This window comes from Daphnia carinata, unplaced genomic scaffold (genome assembly GCF_022539665.2).
Source record: "Daphnia carinata strain CSIRO-1 unplaced genomic scaffold, CSIRO_AGI_Dcar_HiC_V3 NW_026453040.1, whole genome shotgun sequence".
In the NCBI taxonomy this organism is placed as follows: Eukaryota; Metazoa; Arthropoda; class Branchiopoda; order Diplostraca; family Daphniidae; genus Daphnia; species Daphnia carinata.
This window is the reverse complement of record NW_026712514.1, coordinates 13,344-37,390: the sequence shown is the minus strand read 5'-3', so window position 1 is coordinate 37,390 and position 24,047 is coordinate 13,344. Positions and strand designations below refer to the sequence as shown.

Genomic DNA, 24,047 nt, shown 5'->3' with positions numbered 1-24,047 from the left:
CTTGGTAGACCTCACGACGTCGTCCGGAGACGCCTCGACGGCCGAACGTGACGCGCCGGATTCACCAGATCCCTCACCAATCGACGACGAGGAGACCGCGGCCCGAAACCCGCCGGGGACGTCCGAGATGGAGGATGCCATCGATTTTAGCCGCGGCAGACCCCGCACCTTGGACTGGCACCTCGATGCAGCCTGGGAGCAGAAGCAGCTGGAAATCAAGACAAATCAGTTGATCGCCCGTCTTCTCATCACCCTGTATGACAAGAAATGGAGTGACGCCGTCTTCACCCTAAAGGCGATCCTCGACCTGGACCCCGAAAGGCGCCATCCACCGCTCTATGGTTGGACATCGTGCCACTGGGACTTGCCCGAGAAGAGACCCAGCACGGACGATCAACAGAAGGACCCCAACGCAAAGAAGCCGAGATACTTCTAAGTCGTACGAGGACAACCGAAGAAATCGAGGAAGGAGGAAGCTTTTTCATTCGACCCTCTTTCAGTCCTCGTTATGTGTTATTCCTGATATTTCTCCTTCAATTTTTATGTTTACATTTACCATACTTTAATATTTACCTTTATTTTGATTTCACATACCAATATTCGCTTTAACTCTCCTTGCTGCTATCCATCGAAATAAACTCATTGGTTGCTTAATCGTTTGTCAAAAAAAAAAAAAAAAAAAAAAAAAGAAGAAAAGAAAAAAAAAATAGAAACAAAACATGATAATAAAACACTTAGTGGCTAACAAACAACAATATCTATGAACGTATTATCCGTTACAACATGTATCTTGTTTTTCATGTCGTGCACTTTAACTTTCTCAATTTACGCCCCGTAGTCATTCCCTTGTTTGACAGCCCATAGTATAAGTCCACATAGATTCTGATAAGTAGAGCCTTTTGAGTAGAGAAAAAAATAATAATAATAAATAACAAAAAATCTTTTGCTTCAGAAAAAAATTTTTAGCTTGATCATACCTTCATCAAGACCCGTAAATGAGTGTCACAACATATCAATTTAGTAGTCACAAATTAAGTAGCTCCCCTTTGTAGATTCCTATTGCCAAACTAACACGGTAGATGTGGAGACATTACCATACTAACCAACAAAAACAACACCAAGAGAAAAAAAAAAAAAAAAAAAAAAAAAAGGATAAGAAAGAAAAGAAATACCTTTATATATTGTCAAAAACACATATATAACGCACAAATGATTTTCTGAACCGCAATGTCAAATTTCGTTTCCTATTTCCCTTCCTATCTCCTACACGTCACTTTCGTTATTTTTCAACGAATAGGTCCAAATCGTAGCCGTAACTTTTATACTCTCATTCCAATATGCCACGCAATACTGTTCACTTTCCCTTTCGTTCGTACACTACAGCTTGGCCATAGCCAACATCAAGAATACAGTATTAGCGCCGCCTCCCTTTTCCTGGAACTAATACTACTCTTGGACCTTGGACCTTCGCGGCAAAATCCTTTCCCGTCGCAAACTTCTAAACATTTCTTTTCTCGTCTTCCCTGATCAACTGTCCTGTATTTTCTTACTTTCCCTTTCCGATAATTATGGTCATCTTTTTCTCTTTCCAACGATACTAAATAATATAAAAAACAAGTTGTCCTTCCCCCTTAAAACAAAACTTTATTCTAGTGCCCTTTTTCCTTTCTCTTTTCCGTAGCCTACTAATAAAGCCGACGGGAAAAGCCGTTGACCTTGCGACAGCCGTAGGCTATTTTTCACTTCCTCACTTCTTCTTGTATGTTTTTGTTTTGTTTTGTGTTACTTAGTTAAGAAGCCCACACGATGACATTTTTCTTTTGTTAAGTCACATATTTTCTTTTGTCTGTATGTACCGGCCGGATATAGAAATGTCCCCCTCTGCATTCCTGCTGCTATTATGCGTGTACGGATTACATTCCCAGGCCTTCGAGACTACCGTATGCAATTGCGCGGAACCAGTGAAGGTGGGAATTCTTCAATTCTCCGATGAGAATTGTCAACCGACATCCACCGATATTAAAGCCACCAAGGTGAAATACGCCGTGTATAGTGAAGAACGCGCCGCGACTAAATTCCCGGGTTACATCTGTGCCCGTTGGAAAAATATCCGACACATCACAATGACCTTCTTCGGGCAACTATTGGTTGTGCCGGATAAAATCCCAATTGATACTACCCCCGCCGACTGCAACGAAATGATTGACAACAAGAGGTGCAATGATAACCGGATGACTTTTGTCGACGGAAAATTTGTGTTCGACAATGAACCAGATATCTCTGGATACTGGTTACAAACAATTGATTCGTCAATCATAAACTGCGTTCTCGAGAAAGTCGAACTTTTCCAGCAAAAGGAGGATGCAGACTTCTCAACACCCATCGGAATTGCTTCTGCTACGTCCGGCAATATGTCACACAATCACCTAACACTGATTTGGGACAAAACCTACACACAGAAGACCAAAGTAACTACCAGACTCGTCGAAGACGGCATCGGTATGCTGACCCGATTGCCAGGAGAAAAACCACTCCTTAGACTCCAAGATGACAAAAACCAATTGGACTTCCACCTGACACCAGTACTGCGCTGCGTTTCAGTACAACAAAATTGCTCCAATAGAACTTCTTCATATGAAATCGTCGGCCAATCAAAACTCTTCGTCACGACGGCAGCCATAATGGAAAAAGCAACCCCAGTGGAGACCCGAGCGCCACTCGGCGCCGAAAACTTAAATATTCCGGCCAATATCCAATACATCCGTGATCAACTCACCGACCACGAGAATGAATTGGCACGACAGGTTCAACTACTTCAATGTGAAGCTCGTAAAGCCAAACATGAAAGGGCCGTCACAACCGCCCAATATAATGGATGGCTAGCGGCCTCACAATTAAACTTACCCCGGTGCACGAAATTACAAGCATTCGGGAAGACGGTCGTATTAATTCAATGTCAGGCCTTAAATGTCACATTTGAGACTGTATTGACTTCGTGCGGACCGCAACCAAAATTCCAAAATTATACGATTAACCTCGATGGCTGGGAACTCGTAAAATATTCTCCTTGTTATTGGACAAATGGATTTGTCAATTTCAATAACAAACCCTATGCCTTCCGTAATAATACGTGGGAACAACTCGAAGCCACAATTGTATTGCCTGAGCAAACGCTGGCACACTCTTTCCGCTACGAGAACGTCGAATTTTTCGACTACGAACACCAAAGTAACCCGGCATACACCGACAATATGCTTAACCACATGAACATCATGGCCGACATAGCAGCCGTGATCAACGAACATCCATCATCCGAATTTACGTCGCACGGTAAACCCAGCGCCACAAATATTTTCATAACGGCCTCCAGTGTCGGAGCTTACACATCTTGGTGGGAAACAATAAAAAATTACTTCTTCATCGGCATCATGTGCATCCTCGTATTACTCTTCCTACGCATCTGCTACTGTTGCGGTCTCTTCAAGATCTTCTGGGTTATATGCCGTCGCCCTCATAAACGTTCAACATCCTCCGGATCCATCCCCATGCATCAAGTCTGATTACGAGACGTAATCTCACGCCGCCGGGAGTGATGTAAAGAAGCAAATAAATGTTTTTATTCGATATGCCTTCCCGTTTATTCTTTGTATATGACTCATGTGTTACGCCATATAAACTGCGCAGTAGTGTATTATATTACATCGGCACCTTGCCGCTTAGCAACATTTGTGATTGGCTGCTTAGGCGTTGATCTGTATTGCACCATCAACTTAATATATCAAATTTCATTAGTTGCGACATGTAATTGCGCAGTTGTTAATTGCTGTGCAATATGCGAGGTTTCGTGGTGAACCAAGATCTGAGTAAGTTTAGTTGTCGATGAGCCTCTGACTCTTACAGGCGGAGTTCAAGTTCAGCTAGTGCTTCCCCATTGATAAATTGGTGCAAGTGAATTGAGCTGTGTCACGTGCTTGTCTGAGTGTTCGGTTCACCCATATTGTTTACCCACGTGCCGACGAACTCCTGTTAACGCTGCCTTCTCTTATATCCTCGCCCGTGCTCCGCTCAAGCCACCGCGGTAAGCTTATACTACAGTATCATATTACACTCCGACTTCTCTTTCTTAGTCTGACTCCTTTTGTACTATCCCAACTGACTTCTGTACCGCTTAGCCCTACTTGGATAAATATAAATCATCGTGTGGGTAAATCGCCTCCGAGTTCGATTCATTCCAATTTGTCTTAATTCCGTAAAGTACATCTTCTCACAGAGAAGATGCTTTACAGTAATAACTAGATATAGAAAGAAGTGAATTGGAGCTGCGGAGGATTGAACTCCGGGCTTCTCGCATGCAAAGCGAACACTCTACCACTGAGTTACAACCCCACATTTTCATATCAATTTACACAAATTACGTTTTTTGCAAATTTCAGGTAAAATTTCAATCGTCCTTGTTACTGCTTGTAAATTGATTCAAAAGAAATTTTCTTAGTTAGATATTACATTTGTCTTAATTAAAATGTGTGCATACTTGGTATTCTTTGAAATGAACCAGTAGTGCAATCTTTAATTATAGTTCCAAATTGTTTGTAGACTATCAACATCGTTGGTTTTATTGCAGTTGCTTTTACATGTAATGCTACCTATAATTCGATGAGTTACTTTTTCATGATGATGGAATTCGGTAATTCGAATGTATTAAAAATCCTTCTTTGGGTTGGAGTAGCGGAGGATTGAACTCCGGGCTTTTCACATGCGAAGCAAACACTCTCTACCTCTGAGTTACAACCCCATTTATATAGACTCGATCTTACTGAAACCCAGATGTTTTTTGGTCAATTATATTATCAAATTTAATCATTCTTGTTTCTGTTGTCGCATTAGTCCATTTTCAGATATAAATGGCACTTAAATTTTATATAAGTTCTGCATTCATGGGCAAATTTTTTATGTACAAATAATGCAAAATATTGTTCTATAAGTGATCAACATGGATGTAGTCTCTTTCAAACGTTATTGACATTATTGGAATGATTTGCTAATTTCAATATTTACTAGGAAATGGTTTTCTATGCTTGGAAAAACAGGACTGGAAAAACTTTTTCTATTTCACAACACCAATGGAAATAACTAGATATAGAAAGAGGTGAATTGGAGCTGCGGAGGATTGAACTCCGGGCTTTTCGCATGCAAAGCGAACACAACCACTGAGTTACAACCCCACATTTTCATATCAATTTACACAAATTACGTTTTTTGCAAATTTCAGGTAAAATTTCAATCGTCCTTGTTACTGCTTGTAAATTGATTCAAAAGAAATTTTCTTAGTTAGATATTACATTTGTCTTAATTAAAATGTGTGCATACTTGGTATTCTTTGAAATGAACCAGTAGTGCAATCTTTAATTATAGTTCCAAATTGTTTGTAGACTATCAACATCGTTGGTTTTATTGCAGTTGCTTTTACATGCAATGCTACCTATAATTCGATGAGTTACTTTTTCATGATGATGGAATTCGGTAATTCGAATGTATTAAAAATCCTTCTTTGAGTTGCAGTTGCGGAGGATTGAAATTCGGGCTTTTCACATGCGAAGCAAACACTCTACCTCTGAGTTACAACCCCATTTATATAGACTCGATCTTACTGAAACCAAGATGTTTTTTGGTCAATTATATTATCAAATTTAATCATTCTTGTTTCTGTTGTCGCATTAGTCCATTTTCAGATATAAATGGCACTTAAATTTTATATAAGTTCTGCATTCATGGGCAAATGTTTTATGTACAAATAATGCAAAATATTGTTCTATAAGTGATCAACATGGATGTAGTCTCTTTCAAACGTTATTGACATTATTGGAATGATTTGCTAATTTCAATATTTACTAGGAAATGGTTTTCTATGCTTGGAAAAACGGGACTGGAAAAACTAGTTCTGTTTCACAACACCAATGGAAATAACTAGATATAGAAAGAAGTAAATTGGAGCTGCGGAGGATTGAACTCCGGGCTTCTCGCATGCAAAGCGAGCACTCTACCACTGAGTTACAACCCCACATTTTCATATCAATTTACACAAATTACGTTTTTTGCAAATTTCAGGTAAAATTTCAATCGTCCTTGTTACTGCTTGTAAATTGATTCAAAAGAAATTTTCTTAGTTAGATATTACATTTGTCTTAATTAAAATGTGTGCATACTTGGTATTCTTTGAAATGAACCAGTAGTGCAATCTTTAATTATAGTTCCAAATTGTTTGTAGACTATCAACATCGTTGGTTTTATTGCAGTTGCTTTTACATGTAATGCTACCTATAATTCGATGAGTTACTTTTTCATGATGATGGAATTCGGTAATTTGAATGTATTAAAAATCCTTCTTTGGGTTGGAGTAGCGGAGGATTGAACTCCGGGCTTCTCACATGCGAAGCAAACACTCTCTACCTCTGAGTTACAACCCCATTTATATAGACTCGATCTTACTGAAACCCAGATGTTTTTTGGTCAATTATATTATCAAATTTAATCATTCTTGTTTCTGTTGTCGCATTAGTCCATTTTCAGATATAAATGGCACTTAAATTTTATATAAGTTCTGCATTCATGGGCAAATGTTTTATGTACAAATAATGCAAAATATTGTTCTATAAGTGATCAACATGGATGTAGTCTCTTTCAAACGTTATTGACATTATTGGAATGATTTGCTAATTTCAATATTTACTAGGAAATGGTTTTCTATGCTTGGAAAAACAGGACTGGAAAAACTTTTTCTATTTCACAACACCAATGGAAATAACTAGATATAGAAAGAGGTGAATTGGAGCTGCGGAGGATTGAACTCCGGGCTTTTCGCATGCAAAGCGAACACAACCACTGAGTTACAACCCCACATTTTCATATCAATTTACACAAATTACGTTTTTTGCAAATTTCAGGTAAAATTTCAATCGTCCTTGTTACTGCTTGTAAATTGATTCAAAAGAAATTTTCTTAGTTAGATATTACATTTGTCTTAATTAAAATGTGTGCATACTTGGTATTCTTTGAAATGAACCAGTAGTGCAATCTTTAATTATAGTTCCAAATTGTTTGTAGACTATCAACATCGTTGGTTTTATTGCAGTTGCTTTTACATGCAATGCTACCTATAATTCGATGAGTTACTTTTTCATGATGATGGAATTCGGTAATTCGAATGTATTAAAAATCCTTCTTTGAGTTGCAGTTGCGGAGGATTGAAATTCGGGCTTTTCACATGCGAAGCAAACACTCTACCTCTGAGTTACAACCCCATTTATATAGACTCGATCTTACTGAAACCAAGATGTTTTTTGGTCAATTATATTATCAAATTTAATCATTCTTGTTTCTGTTGTCGCATTAGTCCATTTTCAGATATAAATGGCACTTAAATTTTATATAAGTTCTGCATTCATGGGCAAATGTTTTATGTACAAATAATGCAAAATATTGTTCTATAAGTGATCAACATGGATGTAGTCTCTTTCAAACGTTATTGACATTATTGGAATGATTTGCTAATTTCAATATTTACTAGGAAATGGTTTTCTATGCTTGGAAAAACAGGACTGGAAAAACTTTTTCTATTTCACAAAACCAATGGAAATAACTAGATATAGAAAGAAGTGAATTGGAGCTGCGGAGGATTGAACTCCGGGCTTTTCGCATGCAAAGCGAACACAACCACTGAGTTACAACCCCACATTTTCATATCAATTTACACAAATTACGTTTTTTGCAAATTTCAGGTAAAATTTCAATCGTCCTTGTTACTGCTTGTAAATTGATTCAAAAGAAATTTTCTGAGTTAGATATTACATTTGTCTTAATTAAAATGTGTGCATACTTGGTATTCTTTGAAATGAACCAGTAGTGCAATCTTTAATTATAGTTCCAAATTGTTTGTAGACTATCAACATCGTTGGTTTTATTGCAGTTGCTTTTACATGTAATGCTACCTATAATTCGATGAGTTACTTTTTCATGATGATGGAATTCGTTAATTCGAATGTATTAAAAATCTTTCTTTGGGTTGGAGTAGCGGAGGATTGAACTCCGGGCTTCTCACATGCGAAGCAAACACTCTACCTCTGAGTTACAACCCCATTTATATAGACTCGATCTTACTGTAACCCAGATGTTTTTTGGTCAATTATATTATCAAATTTAATCATTCTTGTTTCCGTTGTCGCATTAGTCCATTTTCAGATATAAATGGCACTTAAATTTTATATAAGTTCTGCATTCATGGGCAAATTTTTTATGTACAAATAATGGAAAATATTGTTCTATAAGTGATCAACATGGATGTAGTCTCTTTCAAACGTTATTGACATTATTGGAATGATTTGCTAATTTCAATATTTACTAGGAAATGGTTTTCTATGCTTGGAAAAACAGGACTGGAAAAACTTTTTCTATTTCACAACACCAATGGAAATAACTAGATATAGAAATAAGTGAATTGGAGCTGCGGAGGATTGAACTCTGGACTTCTCGCATGCAAAGCGAGCATTCTACCACTGAGTTACCACCCCACATTTTCATATCAATTTACACAAATTACGTTTTTTGCAAATTTCAGGTAAAATTTCAATCGTCCTTGTTACTGCTTGTAAATTGATTCAAAAGAAATTTTCTTAGTTAGATATTACATTTGTCTTAATTAAAATGTGTGCATACTTGGTATTCTTTGAAATGAACCAGTAGTGCAATCTTTAATTATAGTTCCAAATTGTTTGTAGACTATCAACATCGTTGGTTTTATTGCAGTTGCTTTTACATGTAATGCTACCTATAATTCGATGAGTTACTTTTTCATGATGATGGAATTCGTTAATTCGAATGTATTAAAAATCTTTCTTTGGGTTGGAGTAGCGGAGGATTGAACTCCGGGCTTCTCACATGCGAAGCGAACACTCTACCTCTGAGTTACAACCCCATTTATATAGACTCGATCTTACTGTAACCCAGATGTTTTTTGGTCAATTATATTATCAAATTTAATCATTCTTGTTTCCGTTGTCGCATTAGTCCATTTTCAGATATAAATGGCACTTAAATTTTATATAAGTTCTGCATTCATGGGCAAATTTTTTATGTACAAATAATGGAAAATATTGTTCTATAAGTGATCAACATGGATGTAGTCTCTTTCAAACGTTATTGACATTATTGGAATGATTTGCTAATTTCAATATTTACTAGGAAATGGTTTTCTATGCTTGGAAAAACAGGACTGGAAAAACTTTTTCTATTTCACAACACCAATGGAAATAACTAGATATAGAAATAAGTGAATTGGAGCTGCGGAGGATTGAACTCCGGGCTTTTCGCATGCAAAGCGAACACTCTACCACTGAGTTACAACCCCACATTTTCATATCAATTTACACAAATTACGTTTTTTGCAAATTTCAGGTAAAATTTCAATCGTCCTTGTTACTGCTTGTAAATTGATTCAAAAGAAATTTTCTTAGTTAGATATTACATTTGTCTTAATTAAAATGTGTGCATACTTGGTATTCTTTGAAATGAACCAGTAGTGCAATCTTTAATTATAGTTCCAAATTGTTTGTAGACTATCAACATCGTTGGTTTTATTGCAGTTGCTTTTACATGTAATGCTACCTATAATTCGATGAGTTACTTTTTCATGATGATGGAATTCGTTAATTCGAATGTATTAAAAATCTTTCTTTGGGTTGGAGTAGCGGAGGATTGAACTCCGGGCTTCTCACATGCGAAGCAAACACTCTACCTCTGAGTTACAACCCCATTTATATAGACTCGATCTTACTGTAACCCAGATGTTTTTTGGTCAATTATATTATCAAATTTAATCATTCTTGTTTCCGTTGTCGCATTAGTCCATTTTCAGATATAAATGGCACTTAAATTTTATATAAGTTCTGCATTCATGGGCAAATTTTTTATGTACAAATAATGCAAAATATTGTTCTATAAGTGATCAACATGGATGTAGTCTCTTTCAAACGTTATTGACATTATTGGAATGATTTGCTAATTTCAATATTTACTAGGAAATGGTTTTCTATGCTTGGAAAAACAGGACTGGAAAAACTTTTTCTATTTCACAACACCAATGGAAATAACTAGATATAGAAATAAGTGAATTGGAGCTGCGGAGGATTGAACTCCGGGCTTTTCGCATGCAAAGCGAACACTCTACCACTGAGTTACAACCCCACATTTTCATATCAATTTACACAAATTACGTTTTTTGCAAATTTCAGGTAAAATTTCAATCGTCCTTGTTACTGCTTGTAAATTGATTCAAAAGAAATTTTCTTAGTTAGATATTACATTTGTCTTAATTAAAATGTGTGCATACTTGGTATTCTTTGAAATGAACCAGTAGTGCAATCTTTAATTATAGTTCCAAATTGTTTGTAGACTATCAACATCGTTGGTTTTATTGCAGTTGCTTTTACATGTAATGCTACCTATAATTCGATGAGTTACTTTTTCATGATGATGGAATTCGTTAATTCGAATGTATTAAAAATCTTTCTTTGGGTTGGAGTAGCGGAGGATTGAACTCCGGGCTTCTCACATGCGAAGCAAACACTCTACCTCTGAGTTACAACCCCATTTATATAGACTCGATCTTACTGTAACCCAGATGTTTTTTGGTCAATTATATTATCAAATTTAATCATTCTTGTTTCCGTTGTCGCATTAGTCCATTTTCAGATATAAATGGCACTTAAATTTTATATAAGTTCTGCATTCATGGGCAAATTTTTTATGTACAAATAATGCAAAATATTGTTCTATAAGTGATCAACATGGATGTAGTCTCTTTCAAACGTTATTGACATTATTGGAATGATTTGCTAATTTCAATATTTACTAGGAAATGGTTTTCTATGCTTGGAAAAACAGGACTGGAAAAACTTTTTCTATTTCACAACACCAATGGAAATAACTAGATATAGAAATAAGTGAATTGGAGCTGCGGAGGATTGAACTCCGGGCTTTTCGCATGCAAAGCGAACACTCTACCACTGAGTTACAACCCCACATTTTCATATCAATTTACACAAATTACGTTTTTTGCAAATTTCAGGTAAAATTTCAATCGTCCTTGTTACTGCTTGTAAATTGATTCAAAAGAAATTTTCTTAGTTAGATATTACATTTGTCTTAATTAAAATGTGTGCATACTTGGTATTCTTTGAAATGAACCAGTAGTGCAATCTTTAATTATAGTTCCAAATTGTTTGTAGACTATCAACATCGTTGGTTTTATTGCAGTTGCTTTTACATGTAATGCTACCTATAATTCGATGAGTTACTTTTTCATGATGATGGAATTCGTTAATTCGAATGTATTAAAAATCTTTCATTTATATGGAGTAGCGGAGGATTGAACTCCGGGCTTCTCACATGCGAAGCGAGCACTCTACCTCTGAGTTACTACCCCATTACTATTGACTCGATCTTACTGTAACCCAGATGTTTTTTGGTCAATTATATTATCAAATTTAATCATTCTTGTTTCCGTTGTCGCATTAGTCCATTTTCAGATATAAATGGCACTTAAATTTTATATAAGTTCTGCATTCATGGGCAAATTTTTTATGTACAAATAATGCAAAATATTGTTCTATAAGTGATCAACATGGATGTAGTCTCTTTCAAACGTTATTGACATTATTGGAATGATTTGCTAATTTCAATATTTACTAGGAAATGGTTTTCTATGCTTGGAAAAACGGGACTGGAAAAACTTGTTCTGTTTCACAACACCAATGGAAATAACTAGATATAGAAAGAAGTGAATTGGAGCTGCGGAGGATTGAACTCCGGGCTTTTCGCATGCAAAGCGAGCACTCTACCACTGAGTTACAACCCCACATTTTCATATCAATTTACACAAATTACGTTTTTTGCAAATTTCAGGTAAAATTTCAATCGTCCTTGTTACTGCTTGTAAATTGATTCAAAAGAAATTTTCTTAGTTAGATATTACATTTGTCTTAATTAAAATGTGTGCATACTTGGTATTCTTTGAAATGAACCAGTAGTGCAATCTTTAATTATAGTTCCAAATTGTTTGTAGGCTATCAACATCGTTGGTTTTATTGCAGTTGCTTTTACATGTAATGCTACCTATAATTCGATGAGTTACTTTTTCATGATGATGGAATTCGGTAATTCGAATGTATTAAAAATCCTTCTTTGGGTTGGAGTAGCGGAGGATTGAACTCCGGGCTTCTCACATGCGAAGCAAACACTCTACCTCTGAGTTACAACCCCATTTATATAGACTCGATCTTACTGTAACCCAGATGTTTTTTGGTCAATTATATTATCAAATTTAATCATTCTTGTTTCTGTTGTCGCATTAGTCCATTTTCAGATATAAATGGCACTTAAATTTTATATAAGTTCTGCATTCATGGGCAAATTTTTTATGTACAAATAATGCAAAATATTGTTCTATAAGTGATCAAGATGAATGTAGTCTCTTTCAAACGTTATTGACATTATTTGAATGATTGATTGGCGGTGAAATGGGACTGAAACGAAATAGGACTGGAGAAATAGGACTGACTTTTAAAAACTTTTAGGACAGTCCTATTTCTCCTCGGCATCAGTCCTATTTCTCCTTAGCAATAGTTCTATTTTATTTACCTTGTTCCAAGGGGAACGATGAGCCTCCAATCTGGCGTAAGAGCACCGGCTTATATCCATTTCTCTTTGTCAAAAATCGATGGCGTTTACTCATTATTTAAATGGTTCACAAATGTTTTATCTCTTATCCTATTTTAATTTTATTTGCTGGGGAACATGAATTATTTTGAATCTAATAGAGTTCATTTAATAAAATATTATTAGAGCAAAATCTGAATATGTAAGAGCTGTATATAACGAAAGATGTATGAAATAGTAAAACATTAGTTCAATTGGAAAAGTTGGTTATGACCACATAATGTGCGATATAAGTAATAAATATTTCTGTAGTATGTCTAATAGTAGTTTGTTTAATGAACTCTATTAAATACAATATAGTTCATGTTCTCCTGTAATTTAAATTAAAATAGGATAAGCAAAAAAGGTTTTGTGAACTATTTATCTAATGAGTGAACACCATCGGTTTTTTAAAAAGGGAAATGTATATAAGCCGCCGCTCTTACGTAATACATTGCCTACCGGATTGGAGGCTCATCGTTCCCCTTGGAACAAGGTAAATGAAATAGGTCTATTTCTAAGGAGAAATAGGACCAGCCATTCCACTTCTAGGGATATTACCCTATTTAGGGGGATTTAAGGAAAATATATATATATCAGATATTTGGGGGATATCTGGGGATTTTGAGATTTTTGACCCAACCGCTGTTGCCTTTAGCGCCTCTATGCAACTTCAGAATTAAAATGTTCCTCAATAAGAGCCACCAAGGGGCAGCGTTGAACGGTGCGCTTTTCACTTTGCGGAAAGTGGAAACACTGAATAGGACTGATGCTGAGGAGAAATAGGACTGATGCCATGGAGAAATAGGACTGTCCTAAACGTTTTTAAAAGTCAGTCCTATTTCTCCCAGTCCTATTTCTCCGGTAGAAATAGGGGTGGAAATTTTCAGTCCTATTTCTCCAGTCCTATTTCATTTCAGTCCTATTTCACCGGCTACCGAATGATTTGCAAATTTCAATATTTACTAGGAAATGGTTTTCTATTGTAACGAAGCCAATATACATCTTCAACTTATATGCCCTTTCTGTAGTATCTTTAATAAGTAATTAGTATAAAACATGTCAATTGCAACAACATATATACGCAACACGGGTGACCTAGATGAACACCTGCTAGCTAGCTGACGCATCCATGTGTCATCAGCATCACGCCACTTATAAAACATTTGATTGGCGGCACGGGCGACGCCCATCATCGCACCATTATCACGCCATTTTAAACATCTTTGATTGGTGGCAAATACTCGCAAAGTAACTCACCAATTTGCCAATATGCGAAGTGTAATCGTGAACCCAAAATATGGGAAAGATCAGACAAGAACTTGTATCTGAGTAAAGTAGTCGCCTGAATTTATTCTTGTTGCGCTTATCTCTGGCTAGTAGTATTGTGTAGTAAATTGTACGCTTTAGTGTGAACTTATTTGCCTAAATTGCTTTAAATTGCATCTGTTCAAACTTAGTTATTCTTGGACAGTGCATTTGTCCTCTTCTTGACACTTGTTCAATCTATTTGATTGTGAGTTGCCTTAGTGGGCGTGAGGTTATCTCGTTCGCTTCCGTGTCGATTTCTTTCCGCTACCTACTCGTGTTATCACGGTAAGACTTGGTTATAATTGTCTCTCTTTCCCTCTCACGTTTCCCTACTGTTTCTTTATTTTCTTTCTATGTCTTGCTTCTTGTAGTATGTTTCACTTAAAATCATAAATCCATCATTGTGAGAAATACGCCTCCGAGCTTGTTTTTATTTCTTATTGTCTTAATACAGTAAAGTCAGTCTTCCCACACGGGAAGATGCTCTACATAATGGTGACAGCCTTTTTCAGAGCTCTACCACAATGATGGACGATGTTAAGTCAGGCGGGCATAAACTTTCTCGTACACCTTTGAACACTCCGTTAATTCCTGTAGCTCGTAGTGCAAATCAATGACGAAACGATTGCTAAGTAAATTAGTTTTGAAAAATTGTTAGCGTCTACCACGACCGCCCAGCATACATTTCAAGACTGTAAGACGTCAGACAAAGAAACAGAAAGCGTTAAGCAATCTGCCTCTCCCGTTTTAACTCCAAAAGTAAAGACTGATAATACCCAGTTGAGAAAATTGAGGTCTAACACCGCGTACGAGGCCGTAGCCCCATTAGTAAAAAATAACACTAGGAAAAGTTGGGCCCGTAGCAAAGCTTCCGTTGCACCTGCTCAGCCCGCGCCGTCTGTTTATGCAAGGTTAGCTTCTCGTTTTTTTCCATTCAAATCACTTGTTAAACCTGCGTCGAAAACTAGCTTTCTCTCGAGTACGATTTTCAGTTATTTTCAAAAGAAGAGTCCATTAGATGGAAAATCACCACAACTCGGGTCTCCATCGCCTATACCACGAGATCCAGGCCAATCAATCGAGAATACTTCCAGAGCCGACGAGTCAGCTACCGTCCCTGCTACTCACGCTCAAGTATCTCAAGGAAGGGGAGTTGGATTTCCGATCAACCGATCCGATAATTTGGGGACAACTAATAGCGTTGATAAAAACAATCCGGAAGCAGTATCAATACCAGAACAAAGTGCCAACGGATTTGAAAAAAGCGGAGATAATTCTGAAATCCTTGCGTGCAATTCTGGTAGTGAGAGCCAGTCGACTGACCACGGCGCAGGTTGCGCAGCCCCAAGTGACCGTGCTGATAACAATATTCACAACCTATGCGAGGGAGTTTACGATTTACCTACTAGGACTGACTTACACCATCGCCGACTTGCTGACATTCACGCCGGAGACGGACAAGAAATTTTTCAACATTGCCCCCAGGGAAAACTTAATCAACCACCGCAAGGAAGAGACATATTACCTTCTCACACTCGAGATAACGGAGTTCTCCAACTTCCTAAAGAACACCCTGCAGGAGTACCAGCTGAAATTTCTCACAGACACCCTCCAGCTGGTCTCTTACCTAAGAAAGGTTCAGGCCATAATCGGTTTGGAGGCGCTATTGTCGGAACTGAGATCTCTGCAGACGAAATTCAACAACTTCCGGACACCGGTGCAACAAGACGGACAGCAGATAACGAAGGAAATCGGTGACGCTCTCATACCGGCTACCACCGAATTGAGACAGTTGCTGTCATACATTCGGAGGACCCAGGAAGAACAGCAAACCCCACCGACTCAACAAGTATCGCCGCTGTCGGAACGCATTCCGAGGAGAAGGCGAACACGCCAAAGAAACCGGGATTCCTGCCAGTCACGCACTCAACACCCTCCTCAAGCCTAGCAATCCAGCCGGCAGGAAGATCTGATAGTGCAACTGAGGCAATCACGAACAGCATTTCAGGACACCCTCCGAATCCACGCCGAAAGACGTTAAATCCTCCCATATTTGATCCCAACATGGCCAAATCTTGTTCCCCTTCAGGGCTGCCACAGTCAACGACTTAAATGATTTTCAGACAAACCAACACACTTTTTCGCGCCTACAATTGCTTCCTTCCTTTTCGGGAAGTCCAATTTCTCGCTTCGACTCTTGGCTAGAATCTTTTGAAAGCATAGTTGATGGGGCAGCATGGTCAGAAGAAAAGATTATTCAGATGCTAAAATAACAGATAAGGCTTTTTCAGTACTTCAAAACATTATCAGGCAGCATCCCCATGATTATGCGTCCATTAAAGAAGCGTTACTTGATCACTTTCATGGGGATGAAAACGTCGAAGTCTATATTAAAAAATTCAATAAGGCTAAACGCTAACCAGGCGAAAAAATTGTCGACTATGCGCACCGCTTGCACGAGATTTTTAAGAAGGCGTATCCAGCAGGTTATGCAGAGAAATCGTTCACAATAATCCTTATGCAAAAATTTATCAAGGGGTTGGATTTCAAATTACAGGCCAAAGTACGTTATAAAGAATTTCGCGACTTTATCGAGCTTGTAGCATCAACGCGTATTTATGCCGTTCGTTTGGAAGCTTTAGAGACAGATCGGCCATGTAAGGCCATGTAAGTACCCAGCTTCACCAACACTCTGAGCGTAAAGGACAAGTTGTTCTTTAGCAAGGGAAGCAGAATTATTTGAGGCTTCTAGCTGTGACAGAACTATAAAGGATTGCTGTTATACAGGATCCATTCACACAAGATGGTTCTTCTCATTAGACAATGTGCATACTCTATTACTTTACCTCATACCTTAATGGTAATGCATTCTCAGTGTTTTTTCAACTGTAGGCTGACTCTTCCATCCTGTAACACTTCCAGACTTGACTTGATCCCCTGCTAAAATTCTGTGAATGCAAAATAACAGCATTAAAAATACTTTGTCGATAGACAAAAAACCGAAAAGTACCTAATTCATGTTTTATATTGAACTCGTGCTATTTCTGGGTTTCCGTACCACACCCATTTTCAGCCCAAATACAGTCCCACAATTGTTCACTTCCTTCGCTGCATGGCCTTATTACTAACAATTCTTTTAGTGCAGCACTAACAGAATTAAACTTTAACACACTGTCAGGTGGTAGACTGAATAACTAAACAATAAATAATTGTTTGTTAAAATTCTATACTTATGCTGAATTTTTCATGATGGCCGCCGTTGTGACAAGAGTTGTGATTGGCCAAGGATCTCAAAGGAAGAAGTCTTATTGGAGCAATTTTTCTGCACTGAAAAACAACGCGATGACGGCAACAAATGAAAGTCTAGTTGATTTCGGTCGTCTTGAAGTCGGAAAATTAGTTTTTCCCCAGGTAATTGTATCAACTTGCCGATACCTTCTTCGACAAGCCGGGTAATTGCTTTCTGTTATTAGTTTTCTGTGTGTAGGTTTTGTCCCAAATCAGAGTTAAATGATTATGTGACAAATTTCCTGATGCAGCAGAAGCAGTTCCGATAGGTGTTGAAAAATCCGCATTCTCCTTTTGCTGGAAAAGTTGAATTTTATCGAGAACACAGTTTAATATTTCGGAATCGATTGTTTGCAACCAATATCCAGAAATATCGGGTTCGTCGTCGAACACAAATTTTCCATCCGAAAAAGTCGTTCGTTGATTGTCGCACCTTTTATTGTTAATCATTTCGTTGCACTCGGTAGGTGTTGTATCGATGGAAATTTTATCTGGCACGATCACTGTTTGTCCGAAAAAATTCATTGTAATACGTCTTATATTTTTCCAGCGCGCACAAATATATCCAGGAAACTTGATCGCAGCTCGTTCTTCACTATATACGGCATATTTTACACTGATGGCACGATTTTTGGTAGATTTCGGCTGACAATTCGCGTCGGAGAATTGAATAATTCCCATTTTCGACGGCTCCGAACAATCGCACACGGTTGTTTCAAATGCTCGCGAGTGTAATCCGTGAAGGCACAATAGCAGCAGAAATGGAAATAGAGACATTTCTAAATACGGAAGAATATATAAAAAAAACATACAAGAATAAAAGAGAACAATGTAACTGACAAACATATATAACTTTATCATGTGGGTGTTATAAAATGGAAGCAAACACGAGAAGAAAAAAGTAGTAAGAAAACGAAAGTGAAAAATAGTCTACGGCTTTTGGAAGGTCAACTTATTTTTCCGTCGGCTTTTCCTAGTTAGCTACGGCAAAAGGGAAGAAAAATATAGGGCACTGGAATATAACTGTGTTTTCGGGGGAAGAAAATTTTATCCATCAAAATAACTAGTATCGTTGGAAAGAGGAGAAGATATGCTTAATTATCGAAAAGAGAAAACAATAAAATATAATATAGGTTAGCGGGGAGGACGAGAAGAAAACGTTTAAAAGTTTACGGCGGAAAACGTTTTTGCCGTGAAAGGTCACGCGCAGTGTTCGAATTTTTTCTAAGTTCTAACAATGCGGTCAGGATAGCGCATAAATGAAAAGGTATACTACGGCACACAAAGAAAAATGCAGTTAACGGAAACAATCGGTATGTTACCCAATCTTTTACGCCAGGTGTAAAATATTAGCTAATAGCTCAATGGTAGCGCTCTCAGCTGTGACGCCAAAGGTTCTGAGGTTCGAATCCCCAGTTTGACTATTTAACTCATTAATTGCGAAGTAGCTGATTTATTAAGCTACATGAAGGCGTTCATATAAATTTAGCAAATATATATGATGAAACAGAAAAATGCGAAAGTTAGACTTTTTCCTCTTCCTCTTCTTCAAGTCCAACTTAGTGAGAAAGAAAGAAAGAAAGAGAATGGAAGGAAGAGACAGAGATAAAGAATGTGATATATGAGAAGAAATGGAAATTATCCCTCAGGGCTTGAAACAAGGCCATATGCTCCAGGCATATTGTGTTGAGAACGAGACATGTTACTTGTCCTGTGGCAAAACGTAGAGGCAATAGTAACGCGTATAAGGAAGAAAAGGGGAGTATATTGTCTACGAAAAAAGAAGGAAGGAATAGAAGGTAAAACTCTACCTGGCGCGAGAGAGAGAAAGAATAGGAATAAGGGAAATGAAAAATGCGAGAATGCATTTTCGGCAACTTGTGTCATTTGCCGTAAGGAAGTCTGACGTGGATAACGTGTGGCGAGTGACAGAAAAATTTTAGTTTTTTATATATATGGTGTGGATTGGTTTATTTGGATACCTTGACAGACGGTCAAGTTATGCATGTAGTATAGACTTATTCGTTTTTCTGTCTATACGCAACCCTAGGTAAGGTAGTGGGTTTCCCTTTACGGTTTATGATTTCTTTTGGCATATAACCTTATTTTATTTGCATTTTCTTTCATAATGGCCCCCCCCCCGTATTTCCTAGCGTTTAATTCCTGACTACAAATGGGGACTAGTTGGCTACTACCTATTTATATGCAACACTCAAAGGAAACGAGTTACATAGAATTAGGTAAGACTACATTGAGAGAAGTGAAAATTGTTGGTGTTCTCTTCTGCTGTTCCTTTTGTTTGGTTTTTTCTTTTAGTAGGCTGGTGGATAGCGATGTTCGTTGCAATGGAGGCACAGGTCGTCATCCGCCCAGCTTTCGGCCGACCAGTCGAAGAGCGGCGGGTGCCGATTTGCTGGATCCAAATCCAGTATCTCCTTGAAGCGCTCCGTCGCTTTCCTCCACTTCTTCAGCTCGATGCAGGCCACCAATCCTTGGGTAAGGGCATGGGTGACCGCATCCAGCTCTTCCTGAAGCTCCTGGACTCGTTCACTGAAGGCCTCCGCCGGGTTTTGTTCTCGTTCGGCTGCAGCTGGGCCCGGGGCTGCGGCTGTGACTGGTGCTGCGGCTTCTCCCGGATGTGCGATCGCAGCGTCGGGATTATCTGGTTCCTCAGCAACGCGGGCCTGTTGCGGATACTGACGGCACGCCCGTTTTGCGGCGGGTCCTCCTGCACGGCTATTGTTTTCGGCCATTGTGCGATCTTGGATTTTGGGTTGTCTTACTAACGTCTTCGAGCTCTGGAAGGATCGCGAGTGTTGGGTGGAGGAGATGTGTGCTGACTTATATAGTCACGAATCCTCACTGGCTGTTCACATCCGTTTCACAGTTTGGCTTTCAACATCTTCATTATTTCTCGGGTGTCATTTGAATTGCTTCTTACGTCTCTAGTTTCGCGTTTTCGTCGTGGGAAAAGCAGCGATTGGTTTTCACTGTTCGATTCGTGGCTATCTCCTTTACGTCACTTGGTTGGTTTTGGATCATTTTAGTGTGTTAAAGGTAATAGAGAAATAAGAAAAAGTGAAGGAAGACAGCAAAACAGGTGAGGTTAATTGTTACAAGGTGTTAAAGCTGTCATGTCGAATACGTATTTAGAGACTTGTCGGCATTATCTTGGATTGATATCGATTGAATGGCTCATGCGTATAGCCTGCGGCGACTCGGGAGTACCGCGTTCTACACTCGTTACCACCTTAACTATTAAAAATCGCAAGGGAAGTTTTTCGGTTCACCATTCACGAAGTTTGATTAACTTCAAGGTAATAAAGGTGCCCTGATGTCATTAAATATTTATTTTTCGTGTCTTATCTTAATTAATTTTTTCTTCCAAACGGATGGGATTTTTGTGTGGCCTCGAGCGTTGGCTAAGTGGCTCAGTTGGTATAGCCTCTGCCTACGACTCGGGAGACTCGAGTTCTAAACTCGCCAACATCTTTTCTTCTTTCTTTTTCTTGGTGAGTGTTTAACGCTCCAATTTATTTATTTTTTTTTCCATGGCGCATATTCTGCCTTCGGCATTTATTTTCCGATGTTTTATTTTTCGTCAAATGGTGGTTTTTAACACAGCCATTTCTCATTTGTTTGGTTGTTTGCTTGTTGAAAACCCAAAAATTTGTTGTTGCATATTTCTACTATGTTTATTTGATTGATTTGATTAACATAAGAAGGGAAAAGCACAAGCGCGTTCTAAACTATGGAACAAACATATTGACTACGTTATTAAGGAAAAACAAAAGTGTTCTTCCGTTTCTTTCTTTTCTTCTTCCGCCTTACAATTGGTCATACCAATCGCGCCTTGGCCTTTTTCGAGCTGAGTCCCACAGCTCCGACGACCAGTTGTAAAGCGGCGGATGGTGTTTGGCTGGATCTAAGTCCAGAATCCTTTTCAGAGTGTTAACTGCGCTGGCCCAATCTTCAGCGAAGAGCTCAGCGTTAAGTCTCGTGGTGAGTTTTTCAGTTTTCTCGTCGAGGCGTCGTTCGTAGTTGCGTCGAGCCAGATCCCAAGAGTCTTGGCTAACATGGTCTGGGGATTGAGGTTTCTGGTCAACCAACTCGGCCGTGTCTGCTGTCGTTGGTTCCCAAGAAAAATCGGCAGTGGGCTCCGTTGTTGACACCACTTCGTTAGCTTGCACCTCGTCACCAGTCCCTTCGACGGTGACTTGTTCGTGTTGAACGGTAGTTTGGTTTTCCATCTTTCTTTGCTGATGCTTTGGAGCGTTTATAAAAATCTTGTTAGAGTTGTGACTACAACGAGTTGTCGGAAAGATGTGGCTCTTTTCGATCTACTCACTGTTATATACTTTCGAGTTTTTTTGTTTTTCTCTGAAACGCGATCAACAGACTTGCATGCGGATGAGTTATCAGATTTAATATCTGAAACGCATTGGCAATTGTCTATTCCTTTGCGGGCGTCCGGTTGCGTTTTGTGGTGTCGTTGTTGCTGACGGAACGACACCCGGCGCTATTTGCTGCGTTTCATGATTATCATTGGAATCATCTTCGGCAATTGGTGTGAGACTGAGGTGATGGTCAATTCCCAGCCTCGTTGTTGCTAACTCCACGGTGTCTGACACCATGTTTTGAATTTCCACTGTTTCGGATTCCATATTCTCCACATCTACGCTATCTGGATGTCCTTTTTCCGGTTCCACATTTCCTACTTCACTTGTCTCTTGCTCCATTTGTTCCTCATTTTCCATTGTTTGGGTCGAGATCGATTTACGGAATCGATTCTCGAATGTTGAAGGCGACTCGATAGGGGGACAATGTTCATCTTTCCATAACATTGTTTCATATAGGGGTTTTAAACGGTTAACGTGCGTACGTGTACAGATATATGAATTGTCGGCTATGTCGACGGTATTATTGGAATATACTTTTACTATTCTATAAGGACCTTTATATTTGGAAGTAAATTTCCTACTATCGCCCTCTTTTACAACTCTAATATCTAATAAGACTCTATCTCCTACCAAATATTGTTTTACATTCGCCCTTTTATTATATTGCTCCCTTTGACGTTTTCTGGCTTTTTCGCTCTCCTCACGGACGCGTTGGAAACTATAGCGCAAGCGTTCGAATAAGTTACCTACGTAATCGGATGCGGATATAAATGTTTTTGGGGACGCGGTAAGAAATTCATTGATGGGTAAATTGGGGTCTCTATCGTGTAATAAGTAATAAGGGGTGTCCAGTGTAGAAGAATGGACAGAACTACGATAAGCAAACAAAACATCATCCAGCAAATCTTCCCAATTTGCGTGCTCGCCGTCTTTCAATTCTTTCCTCAACATTGTTGTTAATGTTCTATTGAACCTTTCTGTTTCTCCGTTACTAGCTGGATTATAAGCAGCTGTTAGTCGTTGGTCAATTTTCAATTTTTTACAAAAGTAACGGAATAATTTCGATGTGAATTTAGTTCCGCGATCTGAAAGAATAGCTTTAGGCATACCGTGTCTAACTATTATTGTTTTGTATACACATTCTGCTGTTGTCTGCGCAGTCTGATCCTTTAAAGCAACAGCTTCCACCCATCGGCTAAAATAATCTGTGATAACTAAAATGTAACTGTTACCATTGGGCGAAGCTGGTGTGATAGGGTCTAGAAAATCCATGCCTATAACTTGAAAAGGGGCCTTTGCAATTTCATGAGGATGCAATAACGCTCTGTAATTTGACGAAGTGTTGCCAATGCATACCTCACAAGCCTGACAGTATTCTTTGATGTCTTTTCGCATGGTAGGCCAATAATAATGATTCTTTACTTTTAGATAGGTTTTGTAAAAGGCTAAATGACCACTCATCGGTGCATCATGTAGTTCTTTGAGCACTAGATGGTGTAACGATGTAGGCAAAACCAACTGATGGTTAGTTTCGTTTCTTTTGCTATCAGAAGATGGCAGCACGTGCCGGTAAAGCGTACCGTCAATAACTTTAGATTGGAGAAAAGCTTCTTCAAGTTCACCGTTATCTAAATAATTTCGAATAGCTATGCAAAGGTCGTCTTCTACTTGTTTTTCACAAATTAATTTAATATTACGTTCGGTTTGGATACTAGCTATTTTTAAGCGTGACAAGCAATCTGCATTTTGGTGAATACGTCCCGGTCTGTATTTTAATTCATAATTTGTTACGGCCAACAGGATAGCCCATCTTCCTAATCTCCCATTGTTATCTTTCTGATTTTTAAGCCATTGAAGTGGACGATGATCACTAATGATCTCAAAAGGTTGGTCTAAAAGGTAATGTCGAAAATGCTTAATCGCATCGATAACCGCAAGTGCCTCTTTTTCAGTCGTACTGTATTTAGCTTCTGCCTTCGTTAGCTGTCTACTGGAATACGCGATTGGGTGCTCGTGACCATTTTGAATTTGGGACAGTACCGCTCCAATGCCATAATCGCATGCATCGGTGAAAAGGAAAAATTTCTCGTTGAAATTGGGGTAAGCAAGTACTGGTGGAGTCACTAGAGATGTACGCAAGGTTTCGAAAGCAATATTTTCTTCGTTTCCCCAATTAAAAGGTTTCCTGCTAAGATCTTTATGGGTTAATCTAGTCAATGGTTTAGCGATTGATCCAAAATTTTGAATAAATCTTCTGTAATACCCAGCTAGACCCAGAAATGATCTGACTTCATCTACTGA

General features: G+C 38.4%; 8 non-coding genes across 8 annotated transcripts; all 8 read right to left on the bottom strand.

The window, feature by feature from the left end:
- Positions 1-4,314: 4,314 nt before the first annotated feature.
- Trnaa-ugc (transfer RNA alanine (anticodon UGC)) lies at positions 4,315-4,386 on the bottom strand. Its single transcript has one exon. It is a non-coding gene; the product is annotated as a tRNA-Ala (tRNA).
- Positions 4,387-5,986: 1,600 nt separating this feature from the next.
- On the bottom strand, positions 5,987-6,058 carry Trnaa-ugc (transfer RNA alanine (anticodon UGC)). The gene has a single exon. It is a non-coding gene; the product is annotated as a tRNA-Ala (tRNA).
- A 2,838-nt stretch (positions 6,059-8,896) lies between these two features.
- On the bottom strand, positions 8,897-8,968 carry Trnaa-cgc (transfer RNA alanine (anticodon CGC)). Its single transcript has one exon. It is a non-coding gene; the product is annotated as a tRNA-Ala (tRNA).
- Positions 8,969-9,328: 360 nt separating this feature from the next.
- Trnaa-ugc (transfer RNA alanine (anticodon UGC)) lies at positions 9,329-9,400 on the bottom strand. The gene has a single exon. It is a non-coding gene; the product is annotated as a tRNA-Ala (tRNA).
- Positions 9,401-10,164: 764 nt separating this feature from the next.
- On the bottom strand, positions 10,165-10,236 carry Trnaa-ugc (transfer RNA alanine (anticodon UGC)). Its single transcript has one exon. It is a non-coding gene; the product is annotated as a tRNA-Ala (tRNA).
- Positions 10,237-11,000: 764 nt separating this feature from the next.
- Positions 11,001-11,072, bottom strand: Trnaa-ugc (transfer RNA alanine (anticodon UGC)). Its single transcript has one exon. It is a non-coding gene; the product is annotated as a tRNA-Ala (tRNA).
- A 332-nt stretch (positions 11,073-11,404) lies between these two features.
- Positions 11,405-11,476, bottom strand: Trnaa-cgc (transfer RNA alanine (anticodon CGC)). The gene has a single exon. It is a non-coding gene; the product is annotated as a tRNA-Ala (tRNA).
- A 360-nt stretch (positions 11,477-11,836) lies between these two features.
- Positions 11,837-11,908, bottom strand: Trnaa-ugc (transfer RNA alanine (anticodon UGC)). The gene has a single exon. It is a non-coding gene; the product is annotated as a tRNA-Ala (tRNA).
- Positions 11,909-24,047: the final 12,139 nt, after the last annotated feature.